The sequence below is a fragment of the Helicoverpa zea genome, chromosome 8, assembly GCF_022581195.2.
Source record: "Helicoverpa zea isolate HzStark_Cry1AcR chromosome 8, ilHelZeax1.1, whole genome shotgun sequence".
NCBI lineage: Eukaryota > Metazoa > Arthropoda > Insecta > Lepidoptera > Noctuidae > Helicoverpa > Helicoverpa zea.
The window spans coordinates 10,321,997-10,339,529 of record NC_061459.1 but is presented as its reverse complement, the minus strand read 5'-3'; the positions used below and the strand labels follow the sequence as shown (position 1 = coordinate 10,339,529).

At 36.6% G+C, this 17,533-nt stretch overlaps 1 protein-coding gene across 3 annotated transcripts in view; it reads right to left on the bottom strand.

Annotated features, from left to right (window-relative positions):
• Positions 1-17,533, bottom strand: part of LOC124632695 (CD151 antigen) — a 142,519-nt gene that overhangs the window by 80,679 nt on the left and 44,307 nt on the right. For all 3 annotated transcript variants that reach the window (XR_006984660.1, XM_047167642.1, XM_047167640.1), the window contains exon 2: positions 1,497-1,556. The gene's annotated coding sequence lies outside the window, so the exon portion shown is untranslated. The remainder of the gene's footprint in view (positions 1-1,496; positions 1,557-17,533) is intronic.

Below are 17,533 nucleotides of genomic sequence, written 5' to 3'. Positions count from 1 at the left end.
TGGTTGTAAAAATAACAAGTCTTAAATTATACTAAAAAAATATACGTAGATGAAAACCAAATAATGGTAGACGTTTTCAATGAAGCTCGCAGTTAGACAACTAAAATAAATTTCGATATACAGCGCGTTATAAATGACCCTACTTTCAACAAAGCCCTGAACACTGAGGAGTTTTTACAACAAAATTAAAACGTAAAGACAGGAAAGATTAATGAATTTATCCAGAGCGAAAGAAGCGTCACTTCCCTACTTCCGTAACGTCTAACACGGTTAGTAAATAAAACATCCTGTAGGTATAATCAATCGTTTTTTTCTGAAGCAACACAATGCAGCGCTCAAACGAAAAACTGCCCTCTGAATAAATTAAGTAAGTCTTTTGTTTTCCTATAACTTCACTCGCCCCTCTTCATTTTTTCAGGCTAATTAGCGGGCTGCTTGTATCGTGATTTCTGTCGAAAACCTTTGCATTTTCACAATGGTAGTATCTTAATTGACCCGCCAAAGCGCCGCTAACACTCTCTACTTTATATTAATTTTCTCGGCAATTTTTCAACTTTTCGAATTTTCTCATTTCGCTTCGGGGATTATAAGTCATTTCTTTTTTGTAAAAGGACCTACAGACAACATAACTTTTCCACAATATCGCTGCAGCGTTAAACTTTTATAAAACGTTTAACAGAGGCTTTCAGGCCCACAAGTTGGTGGTCCTTTTGAAGTAATCCCACATAATTTATTTATCGGTTTTGCGTCAGTATTTTTCGTTGAAATTACATTGCGTATCGCGCAACTGTGACCTTTTAAGCAATTATTGGTTACAGATAAACATACGTATAACTTATAGGCGCTCAATGAATAACTATATAGCTTCTCATTTCAATGATTACATCTATGAAATCTGTTAAAACTATCAATTAGTTTCGAACAGTTTCGAATTGGAAATATTATTAAAATTTCGTCAAAAATAAACTTATCACATAAATCACACAGGTAACCTACCACCGATTCTCAAAGTTCGTGACCGCACAGCACCTGGCGTGTTTCTAATAAGTCAGCAATTCGCTCGTTTGTATGAAGCCTGTGTGTGGCCTATATGCGGTCTGTGCGTGATCTAGTGCCTAGTGGTCCTAACGCCTATATCCGACATCCGGGGTTAGTAGGTACCTATGTGCCGAACAAAGGAGCAATGATCGTGAACGACAGAAGTTTTTTTTGCACAATACTTGTAGTGTAGACCGTAGGTAGCAGGCAGGTTTTACTTATCATGCACAAAAAAGTTGTACAATAACAACATGTTTTTTTTTCAATTTCTATGATTCGTCTGTCATAATACGTATTCAGAAATGTTTTGATTAACATTTAAGGCACAGTTAGATTTCATGTAGTTTCGATTTGCATGTTAATTTTATTAAGTTACTATTTAAGACATCTTAACTAAATAAATAGACAGTGTACTTCGCCATACAGTAAGTTGAAAAGAGAACTGAGAAAAATCTTACCTTTTTCTTTTGGATGATTTTCCAATAACTGAGGTGTGATATCAGGACTGGAATTCACTTCTGAAACAAAATATGAGTTTTATAATAATATCACCCGGCTCCATATTCTATCGCAGTCTATCGGAAAATACATAAAGTTACACAATACGTAGCACATCTTTGTCTGTATATTTGTCTACTAAAAATAAGTTAAAAAAAAAAAATTTTTGTAAGACGTTTTAATAATTTTAACTTTTCCAAAATACCTTCGCAACCCAAAACTATTCAGGAAAGAGACGCAGGCGTACCACAAGTGTTACCCTTTCTCCACATCATAATAACAAAAAAACTCTATTTTGTAACAAAGTATCTAGTTCACGATTTATAAAATGCTGAGTCAGTTAAAGACCACAACTAAAAATAAAACGAAACGACAGTTCCACAAAAAGTATCACAGACAAAGTGCCAATAGTACCAATATTCTAAATTTAGAGAGCATAAAAATAGTTAGTCGAGTTTACATAATGAACTGTCTTCACCGTTATATAGCAGTATGAAGTGTTGATGGCTCCGATACGCAGTGAAAACCTAATTTATTTAAGTTTACTTTTTATACCAATATTATACAGAGGAAAATTTGTGTTTGTTTGTAATGGATAATCTCAAAGCTACTGAACCGATTTTAAATATTCGTTGACTGTTGGGAAGCTACACATAGGTACACTCTTTCTGAGTAACATAGGCTTTATTTATTCTGGTATGAGTAGTCCCCAAGGGACACGAGGGAAATCGCGGTAAAATGGCTAGTTGCAGTATAAAGTGTTGATGGAAGAGCTTATTTACTTAACTTCACTATAACTTATAAAGTTCCTTCTTGTAAGCGGGAATTAATATTGTCCTCACAAAGTTAGTATGTCCAAAGATTTTCACTCGAGAATTTGTGTCACAAATCAGACGTAATGCATGGGTATATTTGCGGTTTATTGAGCGTGAAATGTAGTTTATTGGCGATCGTATGTTGACGGGATTGACCTTACTTTAGATGTTTTTTTTTGTTGAATGGGAGATGATGGTTGTTAGCAAGTTTGCGGTTTTATGCGAAGATAGAGTGATGACAGGTGCAATTGTACTTACTTACAAATAGATACTTAATTTTGGTTAAAATTGGCATTGCTTATAGCGTTATATCAATATAAATTGCCTGCGTTTTCTATTTTAGGTGATACCGTTACCTACCAACATTTGCATTCGTAGCAAACCATTTATGCTCCCAAAATCGCATCCAATCCTACATGGCCCTCATTATACCAAACCCATAAAACCTTAAAACTAAACCAGTGATTTATATACGTCCTACCCTACATAACATGTGTGACTGGCCTACAAAATCCTAGCGCCTCTATTTGACCGGTACCATTAGTAGTACTTAGCGTGAGCCAGACGGCACTGACCGCAGACCTGGTACTACCGCATCAGTAATCTTGCAGCTCACGTGTTTGGGTTTATCTCGGGCACTGGTTTTTGCCTGCTTTATATGTAGGTACGTATAAAGTGTAATAGGTATGTGACTTTTACCAAAAAGAGGTTTGAAAATAGGAAATGTGGTGCAGACGCTTTTTTTAGAGATGTAAATATCTCTTTAAAATAAAAAAGCCTCTGCTGGACCCCATCTTTTTCGTGCTGGATTTTTTCAGGAAAAAAGTCTGTGACTGTCACAGGGATCGTTCAAGCATTCAACTGTTGTTCAAAGAAATATTTCCCTATATAGTAAGCAAAAAAATACTGAATTGATTTTTATGTAAGAATTATAATATAAACGCTTATCTCTCATACCTCGAAAGTGGTAACATCTGAACAATCTTTTCCATTTGACGTGTCTTTTCCCAGTTAATTATGTTCATGTTTTGATTGAAGCAAACACACAAGATTTAAGTGCTGCTCACTGATCCAGAAAAGCCATTAGCGGTAAAGTTAAGCAGCATACACATTGCCATTCTTTACACATTGGTAAACATGAAGAAACTTTGAAAATGACGTAAACAACCTTCAAGAAAGATGTGGTGAAGAAAACTATATAATGTAGACTTCTGCTTTATGTTCGTAAAACCATATGCCAAAACAAGATCTGGTTTTTGCGTAAGCGATATAAAACTGATGATAGCCCGTTCTCTTTAATATGGAGTTACTGTTCAAGCGAGTGGGTTAGCGGCACGTCGTAAATAAATTTATCTACGGCCATGTATCGAATGTTACGTTTCTGTTATGGACTATTGAGTGCCGAAGGATGTTGTGAAAAGTGATGCAAGGGACTCAGGTTTCGTTTAAATTTTTAACGACCTATCAAAAAGTATTGTCTATGAAGAGAATAGAAAGATTCCATTTGCATAATCGGCACTTGCATAATAAAGTCATGACTATAAATCAATGTTTTCTTAAGTAAATGAAATTCGCTCAGTTGTTTGATACATGACAGGACGGACTATGCAATTTTAAAGCTCAGACAGCTGCAATTCATCTGTAAAGTTCTATCTCTCTCAGCTGTTCACTACATAGACACGTTTTATCTTCCTCAATACAATATTTCAATTGTTATCGAGCTTACAGGTAACAAGGGGTTTTCTATCGGTTCGCAGATTGTAACAACGATGTTTGTGCTCGATACGAACAAACAACACAAACACTGCAGTGTACACAAGAAATGGCAGATTGCTGGCTGAGCAAAGAATAGTTTTCTATACTACTTATTTGTTTTATATTCACCTTTCTTTAGTAAGAATGGTGTTTAGTTTATTTCATCCTCTAAAAGGCGTTCAACGAGTAACTTAGTATCTTGAGAGAATATTTATGTTTCTAACTTGTTTTACAGTTTCAATTTTTTTCCTGAAGCAGAAAGGTAGTCGCTTGCATGTCGATTTTATCTGCCTGTCAGCAAGAGTCAAATATTCCGCTTCATTTCCCAAAAAAATACTTGACAAAAGCAACTTCATTCCGTACATTTTCTCTAACTCTAATTAACGACTTCATAACTCAATTTTCCAGGTAGCGAGTACATTACATAAAGTTCAACTTTGACAATAAGCAAGGGTTGCCGGTGACCTCGGTTAATATCATCAGGTGGCGTTCTGCCAGTTCATCCACTTGGCACAGTTGTGTCCCACTAGAGTTTGTGTTTAAACTTTTTCGTTTGTTGGTTAGGTAAGTACCTAGTTTCTGCATGATTTCGTTTAGCTATTTGAGTTCGTTTCGTTTTCTGCATCACATTATTGTTTGATTAGTAGCTAGCCTAGCACGAAGATCGTGATTTAAAATGGCAAAGAAGAAAGATTGAGAATTTTGATGCGGCAATTTTGCTTTCAGGTCCGCAATCCATTTAAAAATCCTTAATTATTCAAAGACATTCCATATGGTTGCAACCTTACTCCTGGCTACAGACGATAGTAGATGCACTTTATTTTCTCTTACAGCACACATTGACCCGCGGACGACGGAAACACCATTAACCCGATTGAAAGGACATTAAAAGAGAGAAAAACAGACACCATGTAACGAGATGGTTGCTTCGTTGATTTAAAGCTTGTTGCTTCGACTAATTAAGGGATCCTGGATCTGAAAAAAGTTGTATGTATGTAGCGTCCAGAGGCCGTTTGGTGGATGGTCCAATTTCATGGGACAATATCGTTGACAAATAATGTAGTGTTTTTTTTATGAAAATCTATTATGTGCCTTACACTTATAACTCATTCGCTATTACCCTCCCAACTTAACGCGATAACGGCGTTTATAAGAGATCTGTTCGAGTTATGTGAATGAATATGTGGTACTCAGGGGACGCTCGCCGCATCCATGTTTTATGAAGCTATCTCCGCTCAGATTATTTCAAAATGGTTCCCTGCCTCGTGGTATATTGTTTCTTTATCCTAAGTTTACGGTACACCGGAGAAATATGCCTTATGATTTTATTTGCTGGTTTTGAGGTTCACATGATTGAATTGTGACTACGATGGGCCATTCACGTGGAAAGATGTGTTTGCTGAGAAAAATGTGAGGAAGTCAAAGATTATGAACATATAAAGAGCTCTATTTTAGCTCTTGAAAGAATTTATTGCTATATGGTGGGTGACCGCCAGTTTCAATGATCCGAAGATGGTGTAAAAGGGTAGTGTAGCAAGTTCGCGATTCGTCTTAAGTTCCAATTGTCCTTGCGTTTTAATAACATCGCAACGTTTTATCGAGAAATATTCCTGCCAGTGAAAAATGTAATAACATATCAACAAGGTAAGTAATAAGTGAGCACAGCTAGATGACCATTTATCACATCGCCGCGTAACGCAATAAAGTCACCGTTTAGTGACAAATTTATATTTTGGCGCGTTGCCAAACGTGTCATTTTACTTTATAGCTAGTTATATGCGATAAGAAACTGTGCGTTCGGTACGATGTGATAAAAAATCTGTTAACTACCAACGTTGTTTTTTTAGAAACCCAACTCTTAATAAATAAATTTTCGTAGTTTTTTTTGCATTTATCATGAAAATTACAAAAAAACAATTTCAGTGCATTTCTTTTCAGCATACGACAACATTTCAGTGCAATTATTTTTCAGAATACGACAATATTATCACTTTTTTCATTTTGATCATACCTAATATAGAGTTTTTATTTCACATCTATCTTTATTATAAGTCGAGAAATATTTGTTCTTGTCCATCGTCAAGCTATGTCAGTCAAGACAGCCCGTAATATTGATACAAGTGTACTACGAAAGAAATGAACGTCTCGAATTACGAAACAAACCAAATGAAAGAGCGTGTGTTCTGAGAAAAATATTCGCACTTTTATAAGGATTTAGGCGTAAAAAACAAGAGGATAAAACGTGTGAATAAATAAGATATTGCGATAAATCCTTGCCTGCGGTGGTCTGACGCAAAACATCTTGTTTTGTATTCACGAATCCCTTAATGATTTAAGTATGGCTATGAACTGAACTTTGGGAGTTATTTTTTCCATGAGAAGGCAATGGAATTTCTTCCTCTTTAGTGTCACGCACAAAACGATTTTAATAGTTTATTAGGAATTGAAACAATCAATCCTCTATCAATTATTAACCAACTTACACAAAACTGCATCACAATTTTTCTTGAGTTGTAAAATGTAGCCCCACAATATTGAAAGGTGGATTCACCATTTTTCTTTTGGGTAGTACCTAACTAATAAAAAATTGGGCATTCTTTCCGCGCACCATTTTCAAAATTCCCTGTGGAGATCAAGGGCTTTTCCCTTCATAATTGCTGAGACTCAGGTTAAATGAGTATCATCAATAATTTAGTGAGAAAACACGGTTTTGTTTTAATCCCTGTAATGCGAAAATGAGTTATAACGGGATTAACAACGATTGATGACTGATGCCTGTAGTATCGTGTTTTGTTTGAAATTCAAATCAATCATCATAATAATGATGTGACCTACATAATTCCTGAATAGTTTTCGTAGAAGTTGATATATCGATATATGAGTAGTTTTGTTTCGAATTATGTAGTTCGAGTAGTTATCGGTAGTTCGAGTCTTGATTTATCTGAATGTGGGTAAATTTTATGTGGAGCATTCACAGCTAGTTACATATAACAAAATACATTTTTGCACCCTTGAAAATGTTTTCTGATAAGTATAGTCAGCAAAGAAAAAATAATACACTCAAAATGATAAGTGAAAACCAATACTTTCGATTTTTTTTTCAGCGTTTCTCTCTTGTTTATTACAAGCAATAAAACTTATACATATTTTATAAATGCCGCCTGTATTTTATTCTTTTATCGTAGCTGTACACAAATTGCGTTAGTAGTTTGAATTAAATTACGTGAAAAAGAATAAATTGTTTGTTTGTGTTTACATTATTTGTAGCTCGCGTTAGAACCAGTGTAGGTTATCTGAACCAAACTACGGCGGGCGGCGCGACTTACTGAGATAAACTATTGAACTGGGTTTTTGCGGGACTTTATTAATGGGTTTTACCATATTAAAAAATATATTTACGTTAATCTAACTTACGGTTGACGGATACTGAATTGGAACTAATGATTAATAGTGAAAACATATGAAAAAAAATCTATATTATTATCTTACATTATATCTTTATATCCATATATATCTATAAAATTTATATATATATATATTTCTTGGTTTAAAAATAGGATTCCACATTTAGCCAGCTCCAGACGTTTACTGCTTAGCAAAAAATCTGTAAATAGCTACATCCTTTCCTTCTAGCGTAAAATACTTGACTCCCTAAATATTGAACGTCCGAAATACACTTTAATATTACGAAAAAAATGTTCAAGCATAAGGGTTAACGTTTGCAAAATTGTAATAAGGGTGTGCAAGCGTTCCTCACAGATTAGATAGCAATTACCATACGATGGGACCCGTACGGTAGACGGCACATCAGTGGTTACAGTCATGCACCTTAACTCAATAGTGATAAGTACGATTTTCCTATAAAACTGTTACCACTGACCTGAAGTTGACTGTACGTTTTAATTAGTACGTAAATGTTTTATTCATAACTCGTTTTATGATTACATGAGTTTGTCTATTGCATAAATATTAGATGGGATGAACGGAAAATCAATGGGTTTCCATGCCTTTATGAGTTTCGCCTTTGATTTTCAACCTATGCATATAAAAGACTCTTGAGGTATTAGGGTACTAAAAGGAGGAATGTTTAATTAATTGATGACGATTGTTACGTCTATTACAAACATCAATATACACCATAAGCTATGAAGATAATATCGTCAAGAACGTCAAGTTTTAGAAACTTTCTTTAACTTTATTGGGACCTAAAATCTAACACATTACGATAGCTTAGTTGTCTCACTAAAAACATTTATTCAAAACTGTCTATCTAATAACGAAGCAAGGGAAAGTTTGGCCAAAGTCTAATTAAAAGTCATGTTTGATACGGTGCCCGAACCCTTTTCAATATAAGCCAACGTTCGCTGGACGGACCACAAACAAAATATATCCTTTCCATACTGAAAGGTATCTGCGGACGAAATCAAATATTTAACTTCAACTTCGTTATTAATCCCTACTCATCAAATTAGAATTCCGTATGTAGGTATTAAAATGTGGACAACTTTTGGACATTAGCTAACATTAGCTCCTATGACCCTCCCGTGAGCCTTCCTGAATAAATGGGCTACTTAACACTAAAAGACCTGTGAAAATCGGATGAGTACTTCCTGAGATATGTGCGTTCACATAAGCAAACAGACATACAAACTCTTCATAATATATTAAGTATAGATTTGAGGTGGTAGGTACTCTTTATTATGAAATAATCTCTTTGAAGGCTTCAGAAGCAAAAGTAAAATTAATAAGGTAGTCGACAAGGTACGGATGTCCCGAAAGTTAATTAAGCACCTTTAACGGTGTTTTTATATAACTTTCGAGTTTTTGTTGAAGTGTGAATTTCTTTTGTTTAAAATGTTTATACAAAAGACTTATTTCGGATAATTCCGCGTAACAGGGTAATTATAATTCTAATGAAATTGTGTAAAAAATAATTGTAAGAAAAATACGTTTCCAAAAAACACTATTATTGGAAAAACTGGATAAAAATATTGTACTTAAAAAAGGTTTTCCTCCATTAAGATTTTAACAGATGCGTCAGCGCTTTTTAATTCACTTCGCATATTTTATTTTACAAAAAAAATTAAGAGTTGCAAAAAAAGAGTTATTTAATTATATTTTTACGACAGCAAATAAACTGGTGACAACGACAATAATAAAACATTTTTAGTAACCTTTTTATGTATTTTCACTCATAAAAAAGCGTTTTCAACCTCTGAGTTATTGTAAAAAATGTAACAACGAACATACGCTTTGGAAGTTTACCATGTTTTGTTAAAATAACAGCATTTCAGACAAAAATTATGAGGAAAGGACTAACGTCAAGTCCTTTCCTCATGAATTTAGATGTAAGTATTTTCGTATAACTTATAATTTAGTCCTGCCAATTAATTCATGTTAGACTCTGACCTTTGACTTTTCGAGTAGGTATATTTTCCGACCCAATAAAACTACATACCTACATAGTAAGATACTGACTTAATAATTAACCACAGCTTGCTCCTAAAAGCATGTTCCGTACCGGAGGAATCCTTAATAATGACTACGAGTAGAACATACTCCTTACTCTAAAATTACGCCAAGTCTTACAACATCAGTAACAAGCTACCCGCTGAGAGCTCTTTCACACTGGTGCAGTTTCCAAGCGGTTCTTTGGGCTGTGTCAACAACAAACAATTGACAACCGCTGGTATAGAAGATGTCACTTGGATACGAGTGAAACAGGATTTTTGTAGCGTGGGATGTGTCGAGAGTACACGCGCGACAAAATCCGCTTGTGTGAAACGATTTAATAGAATAGAAGAATATAGTTATAATGTAATTAACAACGATTCTTACTTGTACCACTAATGAATACCCGCAACTTTGTTGAAGATTGGCGAACTAATTTATCTTGGAACCTAATTAATTTAGACTGTGTACCGCTTCGTAGGTATTGCGTGGTGTAGGCATAGCTTCGGCAGAAGTACCCTTGGAATCAAGTTAGTAAGTAAGTGCAGAGATTAAAGCACATACATAATTTGTAGCGCGATTAAGATAGACAGGGCCCCTTTCATTAATGTGATTTATATTGAGTTCTAGATGTACTTAAACGTGTGTGACCTGTATATAAGTTGAAGCGGTTAAAACTAGATTTCAAATTAATTACCTACCATCCGATGTTTATTACTACAGGAGTAGTGATTAATACATTAAATAGGCACGTCAAATTGATTGAAACAGGTGAAACACTAATAGATTCTAATTTAACTAAGTACACAGTATGATTCTGAGCGATAACACACGGGAATCAAATAATACAAATAATATTACCGATTATGCCAGCATATATCAATCAAACATTTGTTATACAAATCGAAAGATAGAATCGATTAAGCCAGGTAAATGGGAAAGCATAAGTTATCGATAATAGTACAATGCCAACAAAACTATCCAATCAGAACCAAATTAATCGAAGCGTTATAACGAAGGCGCAAATATAGTGGAGGAACAAAACTACACTGGTCCCCCCTCCCATCCCTCCTTGAGCAGTGCAAATTAATCAGAGTGCAGAGTGGATTCCGTATCTTGGAAGAAGAGTTCCATTCACACAGAACTGAATAGTTTCCACGTTCACAATACTGAACAATGGACCTTTTGTACGCGTAGAATTATCGGAGATTTGCAAAACGTATTGAGATAAGACGTACCTACTGTTTTAATCCAAGTCAAACCGTTGCCGAATGAGTACACGGCTTGATGGCAAACATGGAGAATTATGCGAATGTCCGGTTGTCAGTCATCAAGTTTATATGAGAAAAAACATCGAGAGAAATTCACTGTGAGAAATTGAAACTTTGGGATCTTTTTCCTTAACTAACCCATCAGTTATTGTAATTCCGGATGAGTGGCATAGTTCCCTCACAATCCAAGCGAAGCCGGGTGAGTCAGCTAGTCTACACTAGTAGGTACTTTGTTCGTATTTGAGGCTTCCAAGGATAATTCGATCAGATAAGAAACGATAATATGATATGATAAAGGAGTAATGAAATCAGCGTTCATTGTGTATAATGTGAGCGGAACATACATTATACCTACGTAATCGCCAAGATTACATGAGATAACTTTATGGAAAGTATACACTGAGATCATTTTAAGATCTTTCCTTTATTAAAATAATGTAGGTATCTCTATCAGAACGTCTGCCCAGAACCATTAAATATAAAGAAATTAAATCAAGTAATAAGTTATTGCATAAGCTTAACCGACGCTATATTCATTTTGACTTTAAGAATTTACGTAATTTAATTGTGAAGCTAAATTACCATTGTCTGACTTAAGGATAACCTGATGGCTGGCTTGAACCTGGCTTCACCGATAACCTTTACTCTCCTTGTGACAACGTAAATCATGAACCATGATAATAAAACAATGCTGCAGACAAAAACTCGTAGAATTCACTAGAAACTCCACCAAATTGTCCGAACAGAAGTTAATTAAATAAATTACTTATTTCAAGTTCCCCGAAACACCGACTCGTTGTTTTAACAGCCATTGAAGTATTCCAAAATTAAAGCTCTTGAAATATTTTCATCAAAACTGGAGTGTTTCTGAACCCGCAAAGAGTTAAACCATAACATCGTAAAGCCCTTTGAAAACAGACCATTATACTTTGAGCTTCCCCACCCTTCTTGGTCCGTGGTAAACTAAAACTAGAAGGGTACGTGCAATGGTCGACGGGGTCATGATTCTCTGGTTGTTAGTAGTTCAGTGGCTGTTATCGCAGTGATTGAGCAAGCCAAGGCCGCCAGAGTTCGTGCTCCGAATGTAATACAAAATGCGTCTTAAAGTAAACAGTGCTATTGAAACAAATCGAGATTACATTCGTCATTGTTTACCGATGATTGTAAGTTATGTGCCTTATGTTATGCGTTCTTATGCGTTATTTATAGGTTAAGCAGCTTTGTTCTGCAGCTGCTCTTTAATTTTAAGTAACTATTTGATCCATAAATAATTATAATTATGTGCATTCAAGTCTTGAATACTTAATTCTTGCTCCTTCATCTACCTCCTTATATAAATTACTCTATTTGACTCTTTGCTACCCTTTTACGGAATGAAGAGAATAAGACTTTTGAATGAAATTCGTAAAATAATAATTGTGTCTCAGATAGAAGTGAGTGTCCACAAGACACCACACAGCACACGAATATGTAATGGCATGGCTTGTAATATCGGCCGGAGCTTGGCAGAGCGTTTAACGGCATCTGAAGACAAATTGCTGAGCAAGTTCAAAAGTCGAGCATGGTCGGTATTCCAAAGTGATTGCTCTGGCTATCTCTACCGTCTGATATATGAACTCTGAGTCAAATTTTGGTGCAGCGAAAACCAGAACTCTGCTTTAGATGTATTGATGCGACTAAGATAAGCAGAACTAAAGAGCTTGCATGTATTCCAGCAGAGAAAGTTTAATTTGCGTATATATGTGGCTCGGTAAATGTAAGAAAGATTTCCTGCTTATGATATCATTTATTTAGACCACTTGTTCAACATTTAGTCTAATAGGTCCTAGGTGAAATTATATTTTACCCAGTAAAGTTGTGGTAACAATAGGGGTTATTGATTTAGGTCAGATTGAGCTTATGACAGGTTATCTAAACTAATATTGAAACTTCAAACCAGCATTTTATCGGTAGCAGAAAGTTTCATGTTTGGGCAAAATACTGTTATCAATAGGTACATAGTTTAATTTAGAGTAATATGTAAGCAGGTATAGTTTGTTCTTATCGCCTTATCTATCTCGGAAGCGACCCACGTTAACGTGAACGTCGTTTGTTCTCGCCAACAAGCTAACATTTACAATTTGCTTTTTGGTGAGAAACAAATGTATCGTGCTCATTAAGTATTCCTCCTTACACTAGACTTGGTTACAGATTACAGTCCTGTTTACAATTTCTGTGCAAATGAATTATTGCTTGTTCTGCCGCAAGATTAGATGAGGGTTTAGAGGCTTAAACCAACAAGTCTGTGCGTACCTGATTGCAAGATAACCAACTTGTTCGTGGTTAATTTCAGCTTGACTTTGTACAACAGCCAATATTCCCTTATTGTTTACTAATTCAAGTTGGTGGTACGTATTACAAGTCTAGTGAAGTTCCCTTGTGTAAGCGAATCTGAATCAGTATCAATATAAAGTTTTTCTCAGATATTACTCTACGACTGCAGATTGTTTGGATAGCTGAATCGGAAGCGTGTAATAGGAAAACGAAGTTTGGGATACGGAAATTGAATTTTAGAGGATCAGATTAAAAAGGATTTCTTGGAAATGCATATACATTGTAGTGTACATACTCTGTGTTGCAAAAGCAGATAAAGTAAAAGATAAAGAAAAGGAAACATTTTTGAACGCTTTTTTATACCATAGCAAAACGCCAGTACTAGTAGTAGGTAACATAAGTCCATTTCTACAAAAAAAAAATAAAAGACACACAAAACAAACAGTTACTTTAAAGAGTCATAAAGCAAATGTAAGAAGCGCATCGTTATACCAGTGAAGTGCATCCCGGTAACAATCAGGGTCACTCGCAGTCGTCTCAAGTGCACATTACAGTCGCATACACTGCCAAGTGTCGGTTTTACCATTCGCAAGGGAGTTCTGTGTGCTGATTCTGAGTTTTGTAAGTTTACGCGCTCGATACGTAATTATAACTCGGCTGAAGTAAAGAATCGTATGCTACATGACATGATTAGATTATAGCACGTTCATTCATTTTTCCGGATAATGACGTTTACTATTTCGCAAGTGAGTGCGTTTATAGTACGACCCGCCGTACGATACGACGAGGCCGATGACAGCCTTTATGAAATAAACATGTCAAAAATGAATACTACGTAATTAAGTTGTATGATAATTTACGCATCGAGAAAGTTAACTTGCAAAACTCGCACTAGGCACTCTGTTCGAGTTGCTACTTACAGTTGCCTCTTTACTTGCTGTTTAGAAGGAAAGTAGTGAGGTAGTGTGAATTATTGATCTGATACTTGTGTGTATGAAAATGGTAAGGGTATTTTTAATGGTTCTTTTAGGTTACGATTTTGAGTAAAGGCATGTACCTCATTGTAACAATAGGGCAGAAAGAAGAAGAATGTTAAATGAGAAGTCCGCCGGAGATGAAGCACGCTTACTTAAAAGTTAGGCATTGTAAGGAACACACATTTCTAAGTTAAAAGTGATATGTATAGTTTTACTGTAAAAACTATTGAAAGTTAATAGATAGAAAATGGCACTTCAATTGGGCCATTTGACCGACCAATCTGTACAAATTGGTCCCCGATTATTCCGTCATACAAAGCATGGAGATAATCGCTAGAGAATTCGCGTTTTCAACGTGGAAACTCGGTAATTTTAACCAATATGTGGAGAGATTAAATCTGGTGGCTATTTACTGAAATGTTCAATTAAGGTTCTCATAGCGGAAAGGTAATGGTTACCTTTGAGCGTTATAGTGTTGGGACCCCTTAAAATATAAAATTACTAGCTTCCGCCAGCGGCTTCGCCCGCGTGGTGTGTTGATAAAAAGTAGCCTATGTGTTAATCCAGGGTATCACCTAACTACATACCAAATTTCAATCAAATCGGTCCAGCCGTTTTTGCGTGATTGAATAACAAACATACATCCATACATTCTCACAAACTTTCACATTTATAATATAAGTAGGATATAAAAAGAATTTGACCGTATAATGGAGGCATTTCAAAAGTGTCATGAAAATTATTTTTCGCATAGCATAAAAGATGTTTTCTGATAACTTAACATGAATATTGCGCTAGCTTACCGGTCTCAAAAATGTCGAAGGTTAAAGCTCTACTACCGTATGTAGCTTACGAACATATACGTTATAATAGAACTTACGAGTAACTAGAGAGTTGATGTAGTATATATTGACTTACTGCGCTTCATTTAGTCATGAATACCCCACATTAAATAGGTCATGTAAGATTTCGGTCGCTTGACTTTAATTAATACACTGAGAAATTATAACATCACGTCGAAGATTTAACAGTAGGTAGTAGAGTGTATTATGGAGCTCACTTACTGTTACAGTTTTTTTATCGTTCCACTGTTAGGCACAGGCCTCCTCTTACACGGAGAAGGATGGAGTTTTTTGAAAATTACTAAAAAACTAAACTCAGTAGTTTTTTTGAAAAATTCTTTTCCTACATTTTGTATCTAACTAATTTTATTTGGCATCCAATACTACACTACTACTAATACAATTTTACCAGTATTTTGCTGTACGAAGAACACAATACGTGCACGTAACTTATTCCCCGGATATCAGGATGTTCAAGGAAGGAGTCTGTTTATGTAGTCTCGCTCGCTTCCTTACAAGCTGCTATAAATACGAACTGAAGTAAGCTGAACCAGCGAACGCAAATAAACAACAGTAATTACTACCGTATTTGTATAGTAAACGTTATTTTTACACGCTGGGTAAAATGTAACAGGGAATTAATTAACTAACTGAAGGAAAGGCGTGTAATTTTGTTTTCACTAGCTCTGCATTTTTACCCCGTTCTGTAGAACTAATTTCAAAGATCGTATTTTTTACTTTTGTAAGCCAAACATTGGTACTCAGCTGCGTCTGGTTAGACTGGAAGGTGACCGACATAGTTGAGAAAAGGTTAGGCAGATGACTAAGCCCTAGCCTTAATACTAATATGTATCGTAAATCCTTAGTCTGTTTAGATCGCTTTCAAACTAGTGGATTATCCGCTCAGTTTTTTTCCTTATGACATACACGATCCTAACAACTGACAAAGAACTACTCGTTTTAGACCGAACTGAAATATCGCTTGAATAAGAGCTTGTTTTGGGTTTTTGCGATGTGTGCCGTGCTTAGCCCAAACCGAGCGGATACTAGCGACAAAATCCGAAACTAGCGACAAGTGCGAAAACGCTGTTAGCCTCTAGATACTTTTTACACACACCATATCCATCATTTTCTTTATCACTACATAGTATAAAACAAAGTCGGTTTGTCTGTCCCTATATCCATATACCTATGTATGCTTAAATCTATAAAACTATACAACGGATTTTGATGCGGTTTTGTTTAATAGATATAGTGATTGAAGAGGAAGGTTCAAATGTAGAATAACATCAATTACATAGTGGAGAACTGTTAAGGTAGAATTCCGTGGATAGCGGCTACGACAGCCGCGCGCGGCTTACGACAGTCGTCGGCCGCGCGCGACAATAGTCAACCTATGAAAATGTATGGCGCCGCTGCCGAGGTCCGCGACAGTCGCGCGCGGCCGACGAATTTCGTAAGCCGCGCGCGGCCGTATGCATCTCAACATGGTCTAGCGCTTAGTAACATCTATATAATTTTATTAAAACCAGAATTGAATCGTTTTTTATTTAGTCGGCAAAACTTCCTTTTGTTTTCATTACAATACAAATGCTTTTGAATCAGTATTGGGTAGTATCCTTCATCATTTCTACTTTTTAAAAATAGTGTGCGGGACGGACGTAGCTCAGAAGCAGGTACTATGGGGTGGCTTCGAGACGTTGACGCCCCGTCGGTCGCTGCTGCGTCGTGAACTATACGAAGCTTCTCCGGTTTCATAGGGTTGAAGACGTCGAAGTGCGGCAGGTACCACGTTCTTCCCGGTGTACGTTCAAGGGGCGCTTTCTCTGCGTAGCCCTTTTCTATTAGTGAATCCATCTGCGCCATATATCTAGTCTTCAGAGCAGGATTCTTGTCGAGTTTTTTCTCTATTGATACGAGTCTATTCATCGCAGTCGCGTAGCTGTCCGGCATCTGTATCTCGTCACTCCTCCATAGCAACGCAGTCTGAAGACGTCCATCTTCTAGCTGTACTATACTGCGTTGTAATATATCTTCCGCTCTCTTCTCCGGGTCAGAAGCTGGTCGGCACGGGTTGATGATGAGTGACTCGAGTGCGAAGTATTCACGAAGTTGCTTGTCTATGCTTTCCTCGGCGCTGTTCAGCTGATTGACGTAGTGCACCTGCTGTCCCAGAATCCTAGTGCGGGCACCGTGCAGCACCCAGCCCAAGGGAGTTAACGATGCTATCGGCTGGTGCTGGGGCCCTCTTCTGATGTCTGTTGCTAGGAGCAGATGCCAGTTGTCTTGCCCGATGATAATCTTCGGCGTCCCTGCGTTGTACGTCAGCTGATCTGCCAGGTCGAACAGGTGCTTGCAGTCAGCGATGTCATCCTTGCTGATTGACTGCGGCGACAGGTGCAGGCGTGGTATGGTGCGCGCCCTGAAGGGTATCTTCTTCCTATGGCAGGTCGATAGCGTGAGGTCAACTCTCTTCGACGTGGGCGTGTCGATAGTCACGTCGCTGATGGCGCCTATCTTCATCGGCTCGACTGGTCCCTCTGCACCGATCATGTCTGCTAGCTCTTCGTCAA